Raw genomic sequence first — 17957 nt, 5'->3', positions numbered from 1 at the left:
GGCGCGCGCACCGGCCCTCACCGCCCCCGACGGGGAAGCGGCGTTGATTGGCAGTGACGGGGAGCCAATAGACGGCGGCGGAGCGGGAGCTTGCCCGCGCTCTCGCCCAATGGGGAGGTGGCTGGGCGGGCGCCAGGGGGCGGGCGGGGGCGGCGGCGCCGAGCGGAGCGCAGGGGTCGGGTCGGTTCCGCCGCACTCTCGCCGTCTCGTCACCCCCATCCCCGCCGGGCACGGGCGACGGGCAGGTCCCGGCGCTGCAGGTGAGGGCCGCTCCGCGCCCCGGGATCCCGTCTTCAGGAGAGGCTCGAGCTGGCGGCCGGGTTGGGATCCCCGTTGGAGCCGTTGGGCAATGGCGGGCGGTGGGTCCGGGCGGGGGGAGCAGCTGGTGCCGCGGCCGCGCCGGCGGCGCTGCCCGTGCCGGGATCGGGCCGGGCGGGCCGGGCCGGGAGACGACCCCCGGGAAGCCCGCTGAGTGAGGTCGCCCACCCCACGGCGCTGCGGCGGGCGCGGGGAAGGTGAAGCTCTCCTTGCACGGCGCCAGGCGGGGAAGGGCAGGGCCGGGGCTTGCGAGGGATGACGACGCTGGCTCGGTTCCTGTAGGAGGGGAGAGCTGCCTGCTCGGGGAAGTTTAGTGACCCACTCGGTGGTGGTGGCGGCGGCGGCTTTGGTTTGGGAAGAAAAAAAAGGCGAGGATGGAGTTCTAAACTTGAGCAGCTGGGTTTTGACTCGAGGCTTTGAAAGCCCGGCGCCCCGGATGATGGCAGGTAACGATGCTGATTTGGTAGGAGATGTTTCTACGGGGGAGACTGAGGGTTTAGACAGCTAAAGCCCTCCTGAGTACTGGTAATGATCCAACTCAGTCAAGCTTTTCAGTCTTGCCGTTGCCGCCTTCTATCTTGACTTTCCCTTTTTTGGCCTATGGAAAGAATCTCCTCATGTCCCAGAGCGAAACGTTTGTCTGAGAGACAGACATGTCTTTATGTGCGCTGAGGCTACCTGGTTAGGTAAGAGCAGGATGGATACAGTGTCTGCCTGGCTCGCTGTATCTGTCCTTCTCAGCTGTCTCTGCTTGGAGTGACTCAGAAGCTGATCGATTTAGTCATCCTTTTGCCTGAGCACTAAAGGAAGCCAGAAAGACGCAAGTGCCATACGCTGTTCTTTGTAACTGAACATTTTGAAAACTAAATGCAGTCTTGCAGTTTTAAACGCTGGAATTACTTGATTAAAATCGTAGATTAGCTAGGATAATTTAAAGCTAGTTCACCCTCCTTACATTTCTTGTACCTGTTTGTGTAAGTTTGATCATTTGACACAGACTGGGGTAAAAAAAAAAGCTGTGAGTGTGCTAGGCACTTTTGTTTCTGTTGTGCTCCACAGCCTCCTGCTTAAAAGGCTGCCACGAGACTGTTCTCTCTTGCTGTTGGGGAGTGGGTGAGGGATTCCCTTCTGCTAATTGGGATTTAATGCCAGCATCTGTTCATCTCTTCTTTAAAGCCAAAAACCTTTCCCTTTTAAAAGTTAAAACAATAATAGTGAATTATTATAAGAGCCATAGTGAAAGCTGCATTATGTAAGCAACTGAGTTTTCATTCTGGTTTTAGTGCAATAAAAGGATCATTCTCAAACTAAAAGAGTTTGCCAGCTGTGTTTCAGTTGGTCAAAACTTATTAATTGCAGTCTTTACTATTAAGGTTATTAACACTGAACGCTCATGTACTGGCTGTTTTATACCTGTACTTGCCTGAAATTACATTTTGTCAAACTTGCAATTTGCCTTCAAAGATAGTAGTTACATTCTGCCAATTATGGCTGAATCAGCTTAAACAGGAGCACATATTAGCATAAGAACCCTGTCTGCTGAACACAGTGCAGCATCATTTTAGGGTTCCCTGATCTCTGTTCACCACCGCTTCAGCGTGGTGAGCAGAAGAGGTGTGCAGGTGCCACCTTGCTGTGACTGTTCTGTGCTAAAGTGCTCCAAACTCCCTTTGGGAAGTAGTTTACAAATCTGGATCAATTTTTCCATTTTTTATGCCTTTGAAATACCATCATAATAAAATGGCTTTTTGATTGTGGTCTAGATCATTGTGGTCTATGAATATTTTTAAACAGTGCCTTCAGAAAATACCTCGATGGTATATCTTTCTAGTGGGTAGATATCTGCTTTCTTTTCTTGTGACAAGCCACTTGAATGTTGGTCTGAAATCAGTGAACCTGTTATTTTTACTAGGTGACATGTTTGGATGATTTAATGTCAGGAGTGAGAAGTTTTGTTCTCGTGGTCTGCCTGTGGAGCATATTGGCAGCTTTTTCTGCTCTAGAGCTGAGTGAACTATGTGCTTAAAGATGTCCATATGTCAATTCTGTGCTTCCCTGATTGGGGTTAAAATGAGCCTGGAGGTGACTGTAGGTTGAATGGGTAGCCTATAAATGAAGGCTAAGAAAATTCTGTGTTCATTGCAGGAATTGGATGAAACACTTTTGCTGCCAGTCAAAAGTTGCCTGTGCTTGTACAAATCTGTGTTGTAATGCAAAGTAGTTAAAAGGTAGCTTTCTGTTTCTGGGTTGGTGTCTGGTTTTCTTAGTGTAGCAGCTCCTAGAAAAATTACATCTTCTCATGCATTAAGCCGGGAGAAGAGTAGATGCAGACTGAAGGTGATTTTCAGTTCGGTTTGGTGTTTTTTTTTTTTTTTTTATATGTTTTTAAAACATCCATATAAACTAATACATGAGAGCCTTTTTAGTTCTTAGATCTCTGCTTTTTAAACAAATACTATGATTTAATGACTTTCTTGTTGCCTGAGGCCTGGAATGAAGTGTGTAATGCTTGAATTTAAGGCTAGTCTGTGAGATTAACAACTTCTTTGTAACATGGGATTTAATTGAAACTCTGTCATAGTCCCCAGAAATTCAAGAGGTGACACTGTTCCTTTCAGCTTATCCCAGTTACTGATTTTTGACTTAATGTAATGATGAACTATTCCCAGGAGATGAAAAGGAAGAAGTATGAACTACAAGAGTGATGTAACTGCGCTGAGGTAAACCAAGCTAAGTGTTCTGTGATTGAGTAGGATGCTGTGTTTAATATGAATGTTACCCGACTGCTTGGCTCACTGCTCAGCTGTTTTACTGTCCACTCAGTGGACAGTAAAACAGCTGCTGTACCCTGTGGTTGGTTCACAGTCTCCATTGTCCAATTTGTCACAAGACTTGAATGTTGTTCCTATATGTGTTATACTTTAAGGTGCCTTTTTAGGGGAGGGGAATTGAATGAATTTCTCTAAATGTGTTGGTCTAGAATCTGCCTTGATGAGTGCTCCTTAGAGTGTGAGAGATTCTGCTTAAGCCACTGGTGCACTTGCTTAGAGTCCTGTGGATCTTGGTGGACAGGATGTGTCAATATTTGAGGAGGTTCCCAGCCCTAATTAGTAAATAGGGGTAGAACTAACATGGCTGTTTTAACACTGCACAGTAATGAGCTCCAAGGCAAAAAGAAAATGTCTCTCAGGCTTTAAGTAAGGTGGTTTGGCTCAAGTTTTTAGATTATGCAAATATTTTAAAACTGTTCTGGTTTACACAAGGTATTGTAAACATTTTGATAGTAGTGGAAACCTGTATGTCAAACTGTTTGGCTTTGGGCCAGTGCTTATTGTTAATCCTTTCTGCTTCTGTAGGACTCTGCTTTAAAGAACTCATTCCAAGGCATCTAAAGACCAAAAATTTTAAACAACATTCTTTGCCTTTTATCACATACCCTGGATAGGCAAATAACAGACTACAGTATAAACAGCAGAAATGGTGTGAATGAGAAATCTCTATGGTATTATAAATATTTCTTTAACAGCGTTTTACTAAAACCAAAAAGGCTGGATTTTATGTCATCTTTTGACATAAAGTTGTAAATGTAACATAATATATTCCCTGAAAATGGACACCACTCAGACTTTAGTGACACTGTGGATGTGAAAGTATGTTCTAGGTATCTTCTTATGCATGTTGTGATTAATGCTTCATGGAATCCTGCTGTACTTGCAAGCTCTTAGCTTTTGATATAAAGTAATAAGTCATTTGCTACTGATAAAACTGGCTGACCTTGGTGTTACTGTACTGTTCATCCTGAAGTCCGTGTTGCAGAAGTGTGATATTCTTTCTGTCTTATTTTACTGTGTCTTTGTGCATGAGTAGCACAAACAGGGCTCGTAAGTCTGACTTTCATGTGTGATTGTACATTAGTCTCTCCCACATACCAGGTAGATCTATTGACACCTGGTGATTGTAGCAACAAAATGTGGCTGTTGACTGGGCTCCTAGCAGAGTTTTTGTGCCTGGCATCTCAGAGCCAGGGTTTTGGGTTACAAAACCAGCTTCTTACCTGGCATAGCAATAGTAGGTGAATATCAAAATAAGAATTTTTTTTTTAATATTTTTTTATTCTCAATAGCAGATGCGCAGCCATACTTGATTAACTTTAAACTAATATGACAAAGAATATAATGAGCTGGGGTTTTTCTAATTTCTAGCTTAATAGGTTAAATAAAAGGTCAAGGGTGAATATGTTTAAAATGCCCTTTTTAAAAGGGGTAATGTGAAGTACAGATTTCAATAAATAATCTGCTGTGAGTCAAAGGACAAATGGGACGTGCTTTTGGTTTGACTTAAACCTCTCATCCTCTCCCTTAATTAAGGCTTTCTTGGCAATTTGACAGATACCTACCTCCCTGCTGAGTGGAACAATGCTGCTTTCTTTTTGGGAAAAATGATAAATGGATAATAAACAGGTACAGATCTGTTAAATGAACTCTGTATTTAATGGAGCCACATGTATGCAGCATCAATTTGTAGGCATGCTTACTTCCACAGTTCTTGAATAATATTCTCAAAAACATTTTTTCCAAAGTGTTCAGGTTCTCTTCATCCCTTAATAGCTAAAGATAAAAGCCTCAAAACTCATTTTTCAATTATCTGAAATAATCTAAGCACTCAAAGTAATCTGATATCTGGTCAACATATAATTGTGCTTAATTTCTAGGTGCTGCTGAACAGCTTGCTTTAAGGTCTAGAGGGAATTCATTTAAAGGAAATTACTCCAAAGTTCTTGCTGTGTTGAGTGAGGTTATGGTTCCATTCCAAAATGTGAACACTGTTCATGCTGTTTTATGTAGGAGAAACTGGGTAACCATTTCCTTTACACAACTTTTCATTAGTTTTTGTGTGTTAGAGAGCTTCATATAAAGCATGCTGTTTGTCTAGTGTCATTCAGATACAGATAGAAATAAATCGAGTGGTTAGCTTTCCCTCTATTGGGCAATTAAATTCATAGAAACTGTTACAGCCACACCTGGGAGTATTGCCTTCTCACTGATTATTGTGTTAGGGCTCTGAGAGTTGAGGGTTTTGTTGTTTTTGAAAGCTGGTGCAACTGAAGGTGGTAACAGCCAGCACATATGGATTAAGAATGATCAACCAGTAACTTTTGATTCATAGTGCTGCTTCCCAAAGCACACTTCCATGTTGTCTCAAGCAAACAGAGTTCTAAATGGGAAGTTAAGTGAAAAAAAAGTTTTATTCTCTTCCTGTGTCATTGATGGCCTATGGTGAAATGACCATAGTTGGATGCCAGCTGCCCACCAAACAACTCTGTCACTCCATTTAACTGAATAGGGCAGAGAAACTATAACAAAAGGCTCACAAGGTGAGATAAGGACGAAGGGAGATGACTCTCCACTTATGATCACGGGCAAAACATACTCAATTCAGGGAAATTAGCTCATTGCAAATCTAATCAGAGTAGAGTAGTGAGAAATAAACCCAAATCTTGAAACACCTTCAACCAACCCTTCTCTTTTTCACAGGCTCAACTTCACTCCTGATTTTTCTGCCTGAGTGGCACATGGTGATGAGGAACGGGGGCTGCAGTCAGTTCTTTACTTTTCTCTCAGCTGCTCTGCTCCTCACATTCTTTCTCTCCTCCCACAGGAAACAGCTCTCCACAAACTTCTTCATTATGAGTTCTGTCAGGCTGCAGTTCTTCACAAACTGCTCTGGTGTGGGTCCTTTCCAGGGGGTCAGTCTTTCAGGAGCAGCCTGCTCCAGTGTGGGTCCTCCAGAGGGTCACAGGTCCTGCCAGGAGCCAGTTCCAGCCTGGGCTACCCATGTACCCATGGCGGGGGGTGGGGTTCATCACAGTTCCCTTTGGGCTTCCATGGCTCCACTGTGGAGTCCTCCATGGATTGCAAATTTGGCTGTATCCTCAGGAGCATGGGTTGGAGATGGCTTTAATGAATAGGCAGTCTTGGTATGTGGATCATGCATTAGCATTCTATAGTCATTTTAAGATATTATTTGATTAAACAGATTTTAATTGCTGCTTCTCTTAAAAGATATAATTAGATTGATTATCCAATTGCTAATAGTATGCAGAAGAAATGCAAAGGAATTATTAATAGACTTAATCCAGGAAAGAACCATTTGTAATCATCTGATCTTTTCTGAAAAAGACTATCCATAGGACTTGTGTGAATGGATCCCTGTTGGAATTTAAAACATCCACAGAGGAAATTTTCCATTTAGGTAAAATGGATGTTGAGTCTACCACAACCCTGTTAGGTACCCAGTTAGTTAATTAACTGCCGCTAACAGGGTAATCTCTCTGATTAGTATATACTTCTAGCTGCCTACCTAACAGCACTTTATTTATATCCTAAGATTTATTGAGCAGGTTCAGCTGAGTGTTCTGCTCCATTTCAGAATTCCTCAAACTTGATGCTTAAAATATTAGTTCATATTTATGAGCTAGGGAAATTAAACTTTGTCTTGGTACAGCCCAATGTGAATTGCAAATTAGGGTCTTTATGTTCTGCTCATTTCAGCAAACAGTCCAGATAGGTTTATCAGCACTGATTTTGGTCTTATTTTATATTTCCTCAGGCTTTTTTTAAATTTGTCTGGGCAGTAGATCAGTCACAATCCCTGATCTGTTCACAGGTCAGCAATAATAATGGTAAATAGCTTAGCAGTAGCTTGATTAACACATCCAGCTTTATAATATTTCTTGACTCTGTCTTTTCAGGGCTTAAAATAAATGTAACATCAGACTGAGCTTGTATTATTCTGTAACTTGATCAGAATAACGAAGCCATCACTCAGGATGGTGTTCTCATAAAAAAGAAAGTGATGCTAAAGATTTGGTTGTATAGTATCTTTCTTTTTAGTATGTAATAATAATTATCAACTTGGTATGCTCAGATGGAATCTCACTTGTTCTAATTGATTTATCCTGGTTCTGGCCAGGACAGGTTTATTTATACAGTAGGCAGGAGGGGCATGGCCAGGACCTGGAGGTTATTCTGTACCACATTACCTAATTTTCCAGGGGTGGGGGGAAAGGCTCCCTTCAGTAGCACGAAGGAGGGAGTGCCCGGACATTGTCGGTGTGTTTCTTTGTTCTGAGCCTGCTAGAGCATCCCAAATTGTATTTTAAAATTCTTGAACAAAACCTGGTTTGGGCTCCTAAGTTCTTTCAATTTCTAATTTGAAGGCTAATAATCATACCACTCAGATAAGATTATTTGTCAGCATTCATCTTCTGTCTTGTTACTACATTAAAGTGAGTGACAGCATTGTTGTGAAGGTTGTTAAAGTAAGGATAGTAAAGAAGCTTTAAATATATTTGCAGTCTACCAATACCACTATTTCTGTGTTCATTCTGCTATCTTCTGTCATTTCTATCTTTTCTTGTATTAGTTACTGTGAACTTCCCCTCTTTTCCACTTCTCATAGAGGTGTTTCTGTAGGTAATGTGGTTTTGTTCTCTAATGTGGCTTTGGGGAACAGCTATTAAAAAAAGTCTTATGTAATTTTTTTGTTATTCTCATATTATATAGTAATATTAAAATAATACTGAAGTAATATTGTTTTTTCAGGTTGCCAAAGCTGAGCTTCTCAGGACAGGATGACTTCTAGTTCTGTCATCCATTCTCTTTTGAGGTATGGATGCATGGAGTTCCTTCATGGGGAGTGCAAGGTGCTGTTTGAGTTAGGACACTGTCACCTACAAAAATCCCATACAAATTTTGCAGTTGGGAGGGTGAAACTTGGGTGGGACCAAAGGGCCTCACAGTAATGTGCCATTCTGCTTCCTACAGCAGCTCATTGCAGACGGAGCTGTGTGTGCTGTGCTGTGTGGTGTGCATTAGTGGCCTCTGGTGGATGCCACTTAGTGCTGGTATGGTGCAGGGACTCTGTGGAGTGTTAAGTGTTCTTTAAAGTTGCTAATATTTCAAATGAATATTATTGCAGAAGTGTCACCGCTCCTTTCTTGAACAGTCCTCTCTCCCTACATAACCACATACAAGCTCTTCAGCTGTGTGACATGTACAATGAAGTTTCAGTGTTATTTAATAGGCTTGATTTATGTTCCCAGAGGCAATAATCTCTTACTTGTATGCCTGCTGCTTACACATAAGCAATGAAAAAGCCTTTCTTTCAGGGTGCCAGCCTTTTCTGAAGGTTATCTTGTGTGTGGTCTGTGTACTTGCCTGTTCTTTGTGTTACGGTAATGTCTTGTAGCTTGTTAAATTGGCTTCGAAGTTTGTTGCTGCTTTTACTGGCAGTGATAAGTTACTTCAAAACCAGTGATAGTCTGTGTTGTGACTAAAACAGGAAATCAGTTTTTCACTGGTACTCAGCTATTTCTTCTTGCTATGTTCCCTGTGGTGGTGTTTATCATGCTGTACTGTGTCTGGGGTCAGTTCTTTGGTCCAGCAAGAAACTTTTTATTTTTGCAGAGTCATTTTCAGCTGCATAAAGCTTAGCACCTGACTTCCCAAACAGAATCGATGGCATAGGGATGGGTCAGGAGGGATGACTGAGGATGTGGCACAGACAATATCAATCACTGTCAGTGGAATGAATTTGTGCCATAACAAAGTGATCAGGCTACGTATTGAGCTATGGAGTGCAGTGAATAAGTTCTGTAAAGCTGACCTATAAAGTGAATGTTGAATGTAAACAGATGCTTTTATAATCAGATGCATGCCAAAGGTGGTCAGGTGTAATAAACGAAGGGAAATGGAATGGATATAAATGCAACATTGCTTTTTGCCCTTGCAGCTGAAGCTGTGCTACGTGAACTGCTGAAATACAACCGAGAAAGATGTGAGTTTTCTTCACTCACACTCTACCCTTACACTGTCTGCAGTTAAGGGAATTGGAGATATGATTGAACTTGTTTCTTGATTTTCACCAATTTTAAATGCATGGGTGAATAGAAAATAAGTATAAAATTATATTCAATTCATCAATTTAAGGGTAAACTTGTTGGTATTTTCTTGATTTTTTAGCTTAAAATATTTTGGAGTGGAAGAAGACAATTGAAATACTTTTTAAACTTAAGTTCTAAGTGGAAAGGAGACAAAGACCTTGCCTTTTTACTTTTAGAATATTCACTTGTAAATAATGTTGGTGTTTCTAAAGTTTAATGCTGATATTTTATTCTTCTGTAATGAAATACAGTATTTACAGAAAAAAAGGTGAATGCTCAGTAATATTTTTGAAACTGCTAGGAGATGATTTAGATTAATCTGTTGGCACATGATTGTTAAACCAAGTGTTGAAGAAATAGCTTTGAATTTCAATTCAATATTTAATTTCCAAAATTTATGTAATTTTGTGGAAAGGATCAAGAAAGGATCAAGTATATTTTTATAATGTTAATATCTTCTTTCCTTTTTTTTTTTTTTTTTTTTCATTCTCCCAGGGTAAAATGTGGGTGTACAAAATCCCCATGCCATTGCTGTCATTTCCTAGACTGAAAAACTGCTTCCGTACCCTATTAAAACCTCTTTGGGTTTATTTTGGGTGTTTGTTTTTTGTGCTTTTTGGTTTTATGAGGATTTTTTTGTTAATTTGGTGGATTTTGTTAGGGTTTTGTTGGTTTTGAGGTCTTTTTAGGGTTGATTGGCTTGGTTTGGTTTTGTTTTTTTTAGAATTACTGGGATTTGAAAAGTAGCTGGGTTACTTTTGTTCTGTGATACTGTCCAATCTGCTTTCTTGGCTATTCTGAGTGAACTACCATACCACCAGATTTATTTTTCTTTTGGCAGGTGCTTTGATTGGCTAGCAGAGAACATCTTAGAACAGTACTGGAGAACATTTTGTGGTTTTCTTTGTTTAATTGTTGTCTGCACTGGTAAAGGTGCCTGGGATATCATGAATGTCTTGTCTCTTCATTGAGCTAGGACCAAATTTATTAATGTTCATACACACAAATTTGAAGGAATTAAAGGACAATCCATAAAGTTTTAAGTAATCTGTATGTGAACCTTAAAATTTATTTGAAATGAGATTTGATCATAAAATTGGTTTGAATTTGATAAAGAAATTCTTTGTCCAAAGTAGTATATAGGCAGCTGCTTCTGCTTTGGCTTGTTGCATCCCTAGATCAGGAAGAAATATGTGGGTTTAGGCTGTATCAAATGACTGTATTTTTAGCTCTAGGTTTAGCATAGGCTATTCCATAGTTTCTAGTAGCATGTAAATCCCGTGGTGCGTGGTGCCCTGAGTAAAATCTGTGCTGTGCAATGTTAATTGTTGACAGGTCAGTCCCAAACAGATCCATAGCTGATAAACACAAAGTGATGAAACAAGTATCATACAGTGATTCTGAATTTATTTTGGGCTGTGCAAGATAACCTATAGTTTCTGTGCTTTATACTTTGATTAGTCTGATAAAATATGATGTTTTTTCTGTTTCTACAGAGATCCACTTTGCTGGGGTTTTTTTACTAGCCCTGTACAGAAACAAAAACTGTGATTGGACATCTCTCCTTTATTCCTTCTCCCCTTTCTTGCAAAAGAGGCTGGATAGGAAGCACCTTTGTTTCTACTTGTTGTTAGGCATTGCAGAAAGACTTTGTGTAATTAAGGAAAAGTAGTACTAAATTTATCATGTAATTAATGTGTTGCTGAACAAAATTACTAGTTTTACAGTAATAATTTTAAAAGCTTTTATGTCACTGCAGAGGTATCTTATTGCACAGCAGGAAAGAAATGAACAGGTTTGGAAATTTTCAGGTACATCTAAAGGTATTTTATTTGGTTTGTGCTTTATTTTTTGCATTTGAAGTATTTATTTCACATATGGATTATTTCATACATACAGATAAAATACTATCTTTTCTGAGTGAATATTACTATCCCAGTATAATATCTTCTGATATGATTTGGTATGAGTTGTGAATGATGTTAGTATTTTAGTTTTGAAGTTTACAGTGTGTTTGGGTTTTTTGTAATTTTCAGGGTTGTGTAAAGCATCTAATTTATCTATACTCACTGGAATGCAATTTATTAGGTAGGAAAAATACCATCAAAATCTGTTGTACAAATTGGCTCTTTAAAGCTAAGATTTTATAAACACACTTTTCAAAATATGTGTTGAATTTGCCAAGGAAAAATGTATCACATGAGTCCTTCAATTTTTTTTTTTTTTTTCCCAGTGAATAGTTAGAGAACAAAGTTATGTAATCTCATTTCAGGAAAAAAAAAGCTTTTATGAAAATCTTGTGAAACACTCTTTGTAATGCAATACCAATTAACTTGTGCCATGTTCAACCCTGCAAATGGGGGGAAATAAGCAATGTAGAACTTACAGCTCTTGTTAAATTGCTTTGTCAACTGTTGTTGCAATCCTCCAGGAGTCTCCACATTGCTTCCCAGAATGAATTAAATTTGAGCTCCTTTCTCTAGTTATACAGCTGAAGCGGCTCAAGAGAATTACTGGAATGTGCAAAGAATAGCATATTGCACCTAGGCTTTGACATTAGAATTTGTGTAGCTGTGAATACTGAAAGAGCTCCTGGAAGTCCACCCACATAAGCCTAAAAAGACATTTGTGTTTTGTTTCCCAGTTGTTTTTCTGTCCTAAGGGGGGGAAACATCTCAGGTGAAAGACAAGTACAGGTAGGGATTTGGCATATATATGTCAAATACATGAAATGAAAATGCAGCAGCTTGGAGTTTTGTATAAAGCTAGGCTGCTGAAACTTAAATATTCAAGCAAGAAGTTAGGTATTTGAAAATTCATTTAAGAATTTGTTATTTGATTCCTTCTGGTGTTCTCTGGAATTCAGAGTTTGATACAGAATTACTTGTTACCTATGTTAAGCTGAGTAAGCCTTAAGAGTAACTTGCCTCCAAATCCCGAAATCATTTAATATATTCTGGAATATTACTGCTGAAATGCCCTAACTAGAGGATTGTAAAATATGAATTTATAAGTTTTCAAAAATTGGATAAGCTTTCAGTGCCTTTATCTTATAGGCAAAAGTACTGGCTTTGTAGTTTGATATACTGGATCCCTTGAGCCTGAAGTTTTTCTCATAGCGAAAAGGATCCTTCCAGTGTAATTGTGTCCTGATTTCTTTGTATCAGTGACATTAGGAGGAGCTTTTTCAACCTGTCTGTGCTGGTGCTGTCTTCCTTTGACTTTCACCTTTCCAGACACCAGAAAATGGGCAGTGGTGATGCATTTTAATTGTTAGTTGGAACCATGGGGGAGTTAGTAAAAGTAATTTTAGAGCTAATTTTGCTAGGACTTAGTCACGACTGTGAGCCAGTACTAAACCTGTTCAAATGGCCTTCTTTATTGCTGCACTATTTTTAGGTTGAAAAGGCTATCTTTAGAAATGTCTTTATTTGGTGAATGTTGTAGGGATATAGTTCACACATTCTCACAAAAGCATCCAGGGAGAAATTTGAAAAAACTGTAGGACTCTTCTGATATTGCATACAGTTACGCTGCAGTGGATAGTTATACCAGGACGTACCATGGCCATACCAAAGACTAATTGTTGAATATGTGTGTGCCAATTGAGTGTTTTTTTCTAGCCTAATTATCTGAGTATCTGCAATTTATGTCATTTAAAATGGACCACAGTGAAAGACCTATGTCATTACATGAATTAAGTGTGGTGTGAACTTTATGTATTGTACCAGTACCATAAATCTTTTCTTCACATATTAGAATTCATGGTTGAAGCATTAGTGAATGGTGTTCAGGCTGCAGAATTCATCTGTGCAGCTTTGCATAAGAAAAAAGAAAAATGGACTGCAGTTGTGTGTGTGCAGAAGATAAAAAAGCAAATGAAATGTAACTGGCCATGAGAATGACACTCTAGCTTTTCCCTTTCAGAAGCTGAGTAATGTCTTGTGAATTGGTAGATAATTGATTTCAGAGTCTCCACCACTGAACACTGTGAAGCTGTCACTGGACAGGGTGCTGGGTGATCTCAGCAAGGCTCCCTTTCCCATGAAAGATTGGACTAGAGAGGTCAGGCTGCTGCACAGTTCTGTGATCATTATAACTTGACAAATACTCAGCTGAAGTATTTCTTGTGGGATCTGATTACTGTAGAAAAGTGCGGCTGTTGAACACTCTTTGTAGAGATATTGAGTAGTCCAGCCTCATCTGCTCCCAGGACTAGTTTTCAGGATCCTGTGACCCTCACCATAGTCCTCATTTTTTCCCGATTTCATCAGTTATTGTGTTGACTTCCCAATTAAAATCTGGCATTAAAAATGCAAACAGGTCTAATGCTTATCTTCTGTGGACCTGAAAAGTAATGGATTTTTTTCCTTATGAAAACAAAGACTGCTAGACTGTCCTCTGTCACAATAACTGGATCATCAATTGTCAGACTCAAATGAGCAGGATTTGCAGTGCTAAAGAGTCACTGGTCCATGACAGGATAAATAAACATTAGCCTTCCTTGGTTTGAAATTGGCATTTTCAGCTGGAATTATGGCTTAAGGCTTTTTAAGATATTGTGATAAATATAAAGTAGATATGAAGGTGTTTTCCCATGAAATATACTGAATATTCAAATTCTTCATAGCTCTTGTAAGGGGAAAAAGTTGGCAATTTGTTGGAAGGTGCCAAGAGTTGGACATTTCATTTTCAGTTTCATAAATCACAAGATAGAGAATAAATGCATGTTGTCTAATGAATCAAGGTTATTAAGCTCTTGAATACTCTACATAGCACATTCTTTACCAATGCTATTTTTTAGAAGTAAAATATAGCTGGTTTTTAAGTGTATTATCTATTTTTATGATTTTGGGTGACTGAGGCATTAACTAGATATTTTGCCTTGATGAAGCAGCTGTTTTATCCTTCAGATATGGGCAGTTGCACAGATTTTTTTCAGTATAAAATGAATTTAAAGTTAAACACAAAAGGAAAGAAGGAAACCTCTGTAGGAGTATTTGTCTGTGTACCCTTCAGATATTGTACCATAGGTTAATAATACTTAATGACAAGAAAACCCTTACAGCTGTGAAAAACACCAATCACTTGTTTTTTTAAAATTTTAAAGATTTAATAGTAATAAAATAGTTATAAAAATAATAGTACAATTAGAGTAATAATAATTTAGACAATTTGAATTAAGACAATATGAGACAATAAAAACAAAGAGTTACGGACGTCTGGGTACCTTTTTCTGGGCAGCACAAGCCCGAAAAAGGACACCCGTTAACAAAGGATTAACCCTTAAAAACAGCAGCCTGTTGCATATTCATACACTTCATGCATGATGCATAAATTCCATTCAAGCACAGGATTCGGCCTGGTCATCGTCAACTTCTTCCTCCTAATCCTAACAGCGCCTTCGAGGCGGGAAGAAGTTCGTTTCTTCTGATAAGGCAGCAATAAATTCTTTTTCTCCGAAAGATTTAGGTGTCCTGTGGCTGCTATCTCGCTGCAAGTCCTTTCTTTAAAAAAAAGTACCCTACATAGCACAGTTTCTATTTTAACAATTTTTATAACCTAAAACTATATTTAACACACTAGTGAAGAGAATTAATACAGCATTACTTTCTAACACAACATATATAATATTCATTTTAACATTTGCGAAAAGCCAATCACAAAACACGCATTTTTCACACAGCTATACTCACCATCTCTCTTTTGTGCCTTTAGTCTTCTCTTTTTAAATTACACATCTGTCTTAAAAATTACTTTGCCTGTTCTGAGATAACCTTAGTAGATACTCCAAAGTATATTTTAAAAATATTTTTTACAGTTGTGCTTTCATGTGCTCTCTACCCTTAAGCTTTAGGAGTAAGGACAAAACAATTTTGAAACGGCTGAGCCATGACTGTGTGAAGGTTCCCTGTGACCCTGACTCTTCAGCTGTTGTGCTGCCTTTATTAGGAACAAGTGTTAATGAGCTCATGGCTGGAGTTACTGGAGGGATTCTTTTTGTAGGTTTGAGAAACTTCTCACCTTCTCCAGAAAGATTGAAGTGACCAAGGAGTTACCATGGGTATTGTCTATTACTGGAGGGGGCATTAGCTTTGTGGGTTTAGGAGATTTTCTGGAGGTGGGCCTAGTTTTTCTCACAAACTTTGTATATTAAGGCTTTAAGCCTTCAGAACCAGAAGTGAGAAATGTCTGTACTTAAGTTTCACAGGTGTTCTCAGCTGAAATGCTCTTGACTTGAATTGTGAAGCTAAATAATGTGATTATGAAAAGCATCATATGTGTTGCTTGTAAAAGATTATAAATAATATTTTTCTGTATGCAATTTCTGTCATGTTCTCTTAATTGTCTAATGCTTTTTCCTGCAGTATTTCTAAGTCTTATATATCTATTTTATTCTACCATAAGGTAAAGATAGTTCAATGTGAAATCTATTATTCATTAAATAAGCACATCACTTGGTTTTCTTATTCTTGGGGAAATAGAAATCTTACTTTCAGTTAAACTTGGAAAATATTTCTCTATAATTGAAGCTTTCATCTTGCAGCTGTTTCAGCTGTTGAATCATTTAATCCTTATTTTGATTCCTTTGCTGCTCAGCCTCTTAACTGACGAGTCATGTGGAGATATGGCTTTATAATGGCATTCATATGTGGACAAGTGACTCATTTAAGTAACCACAAACTATTGTAGAGCACTGGCTGAGATATTATTGTGAGCAGGGACACAGAGCCCTGCCCGCAGTGTCATGGCGCAGTTCTGTCTGTGCGTTGTCACCCCACCCTGGCCTTGGACAGGCACTGGGGATATCCCAGCTGTCTGCTCAAATACAAACCTTGGGAAGCAAATGTGGTATGGAATCTAGTGAGATATGCAAGCTGAACTCAGAAGCATGAGATCACTTCTAAGTGATAGGTAGTAAAATCCCTTGGAGGTGGACCCTGGTAATGCCTTTTATAAGATGGCTGAAAATCTCAATGTGTTAAACAGCTCTAGGTTAAAACTCTAGTTTATGTATAGGTTTATGTATTTGTGTGCATATAGACCTTTACATATGTGGTTTATGCACAAAGTACGTGTTAGAAATGCAGCTCAAGCTGTTCCTTTTGAGCATGTGCAAGTTGGATGTTGTAATTCAGAATGACTTTATTACATGATACTGACTTTGGTCTATTGAGATTGCTTCATGTTATTATGCATCGTGCAAAAATACCAATTGAATTCTACTTTCACTTAAAAGATTATGTTGCATTTGAATATAATGACTCCAGACTTTCTGGAGTGTAACATGAAGCAGTTTTGTGATCACGCGTAGAATAATTTGCAGTAAATACTTAAGAAATTTGATCACTTTATTCTGAAGCTATTTGTGCCGGCTTTCCTCAGCTGTTACAACTATCATACAGCTATTTTGTGAGTGTGGGTGTTACTGACATATGAGTTAAGTTAAATTCAAAAAGAAAAAAGGTGTGTTATTGTACCTTTAGTAGCAATTGGTTGAGAATCCTTATGTAACCATTTAAAATGCAGAAGTTAGCATGTATGACAAAAAAGGCAGTTGTGGAATTCCTGCTTTTACTAAGACTTTGTTTCAATACTGTGATCAACTTTAGTCTTACTTGATATTAGTCTTGTGTGCTTGAATTTTCAACAGCAGGGTTTTTCAGACTCTGCCCTTAAGAGAGCACTAAATTGAACTCGGTTGGGGTTATCTCCTTCCTTTTTTCTGTCTTATGATTGTTTCCCATATGCAGGTTACATGCTGCTGTTTCAGTGCTCCACCATCAGTGATGGCACAGCTTTATTAACTGCAAAAACACAATGGTAATGGTGTGAGCAAGAACTGTCAGCTCATGGGGCCTCTTGTCTCACTTTCCTTGAACTTCAGTCCAATTTAGGTTGCAGAGTCGATGGCTGACCTTACTTGTACTTTGGTCAAGCATTAATTTAAAATGTTTCCTTTTCCTGAGAAGTGGCAGCAGACTACTCTTTGTAAGGTTAGTTGACCAAATTTAAGCATTCATTTCACATTATTATGTTTAGGGGCTCTACATTTGAGTGATTTGTGTGTTTGAGAGCTGTGTAAGATCACATAACAGGTATCCAGATTGCTGAAAATCATGGGGAAGCCTGGCTGCTCTGCTGTGCTTTCCTCTCTAAACCCTTAATAAGATTAGTGAAACCTTTGCGAACCAAAGAAAAACATTCACCTTGTCCTTTGCCTAACCTGGATCTCATGTGCCACTTTTAAAGCAGCTCCTTGTTTTGCACACTGAAAACTCTTGATTTTTCAGTTGCATTAGGGTTAAAGTAGGTGTAAGTGTACTGCATATGTTTTTAAAAAGCCCCGAACAATCCAAAACAAACAACCCCCCCTATTCTGTCTTTCCTTGTCAAATTGCATGTACAGAGAAGGCCATAAAATATGATCTCTGATCCTAATATTTAAGTATGATACTTCCAGGTAGCTTAAACTAATGAGTGTAGTACATGCTAAGGAGCCAGTTCATTATATTTATTACAAAATAATTGCATGTTTTTAGGGAATGTTTAATTCTACAAAGTCAGCAACTTGTGTTTTATAGATTACTAAGTTGTAAGTAGAGGTATTCTGACCTTGTTTCAGTAATTGCCATTCAGGACCAGAAAATTTAATTGCCTAGAAACATGAGAAGTCCTGGCTAAAGTTTACCTC

The 17957-nt window shown here is 38.8% G+C and overlaps 1 protein-coding gene across 7 annotated transcripts in view; it reads left to right on the top strand.

The window, feature by feature from the left end:
* Nucleotides 1-124: 124 nt before the first annotated feature.
* Nucleotides 125-17957, top strand: part of PACSIN2 (protein kinase C and casein kinase substrate in neurons 2) — a 53921-nt gene continuing 36088 nt past the window's right edge. For 5 of the 7 annotated variants that reach the window (XM_059846129.1, XM_059846126.1, XM_059846123.1 and 2 more), the window contains exon 1: nucleotides 125-260. The gene's annotated coding sequence lies outside the window, so the exon portion shown is untranslated. Of the gene's footprint in view, nucleotides 261-634; nucleotides 765-7965; nucleotides 7987-17957 lie in introns of those variants that run through there. The other 2 variants (XM_059846124.1, XM_059846125.1) reach the window with 2 other exon arrangements.

The sequence above is a fragment of the Haemorhous mexicanus genome, chromosome 5, assembly GCF_027477595.1.
Source record: "Haemorhous mexicanus isolate bHaeMex1 chromosome 5, bHaeMex1.pri, whole genome shotgun sequence".
NCBI lineage: Eukaryota > Metazoa > Chordata > Aves > Passeriformes > Fringillidae > Haemorhous > Haemorhous mexicanus.
Note: the sequence above shows the minus strand (reverse complement) of the source record. Positions and strands in the feature narration are given on the sequence as shown.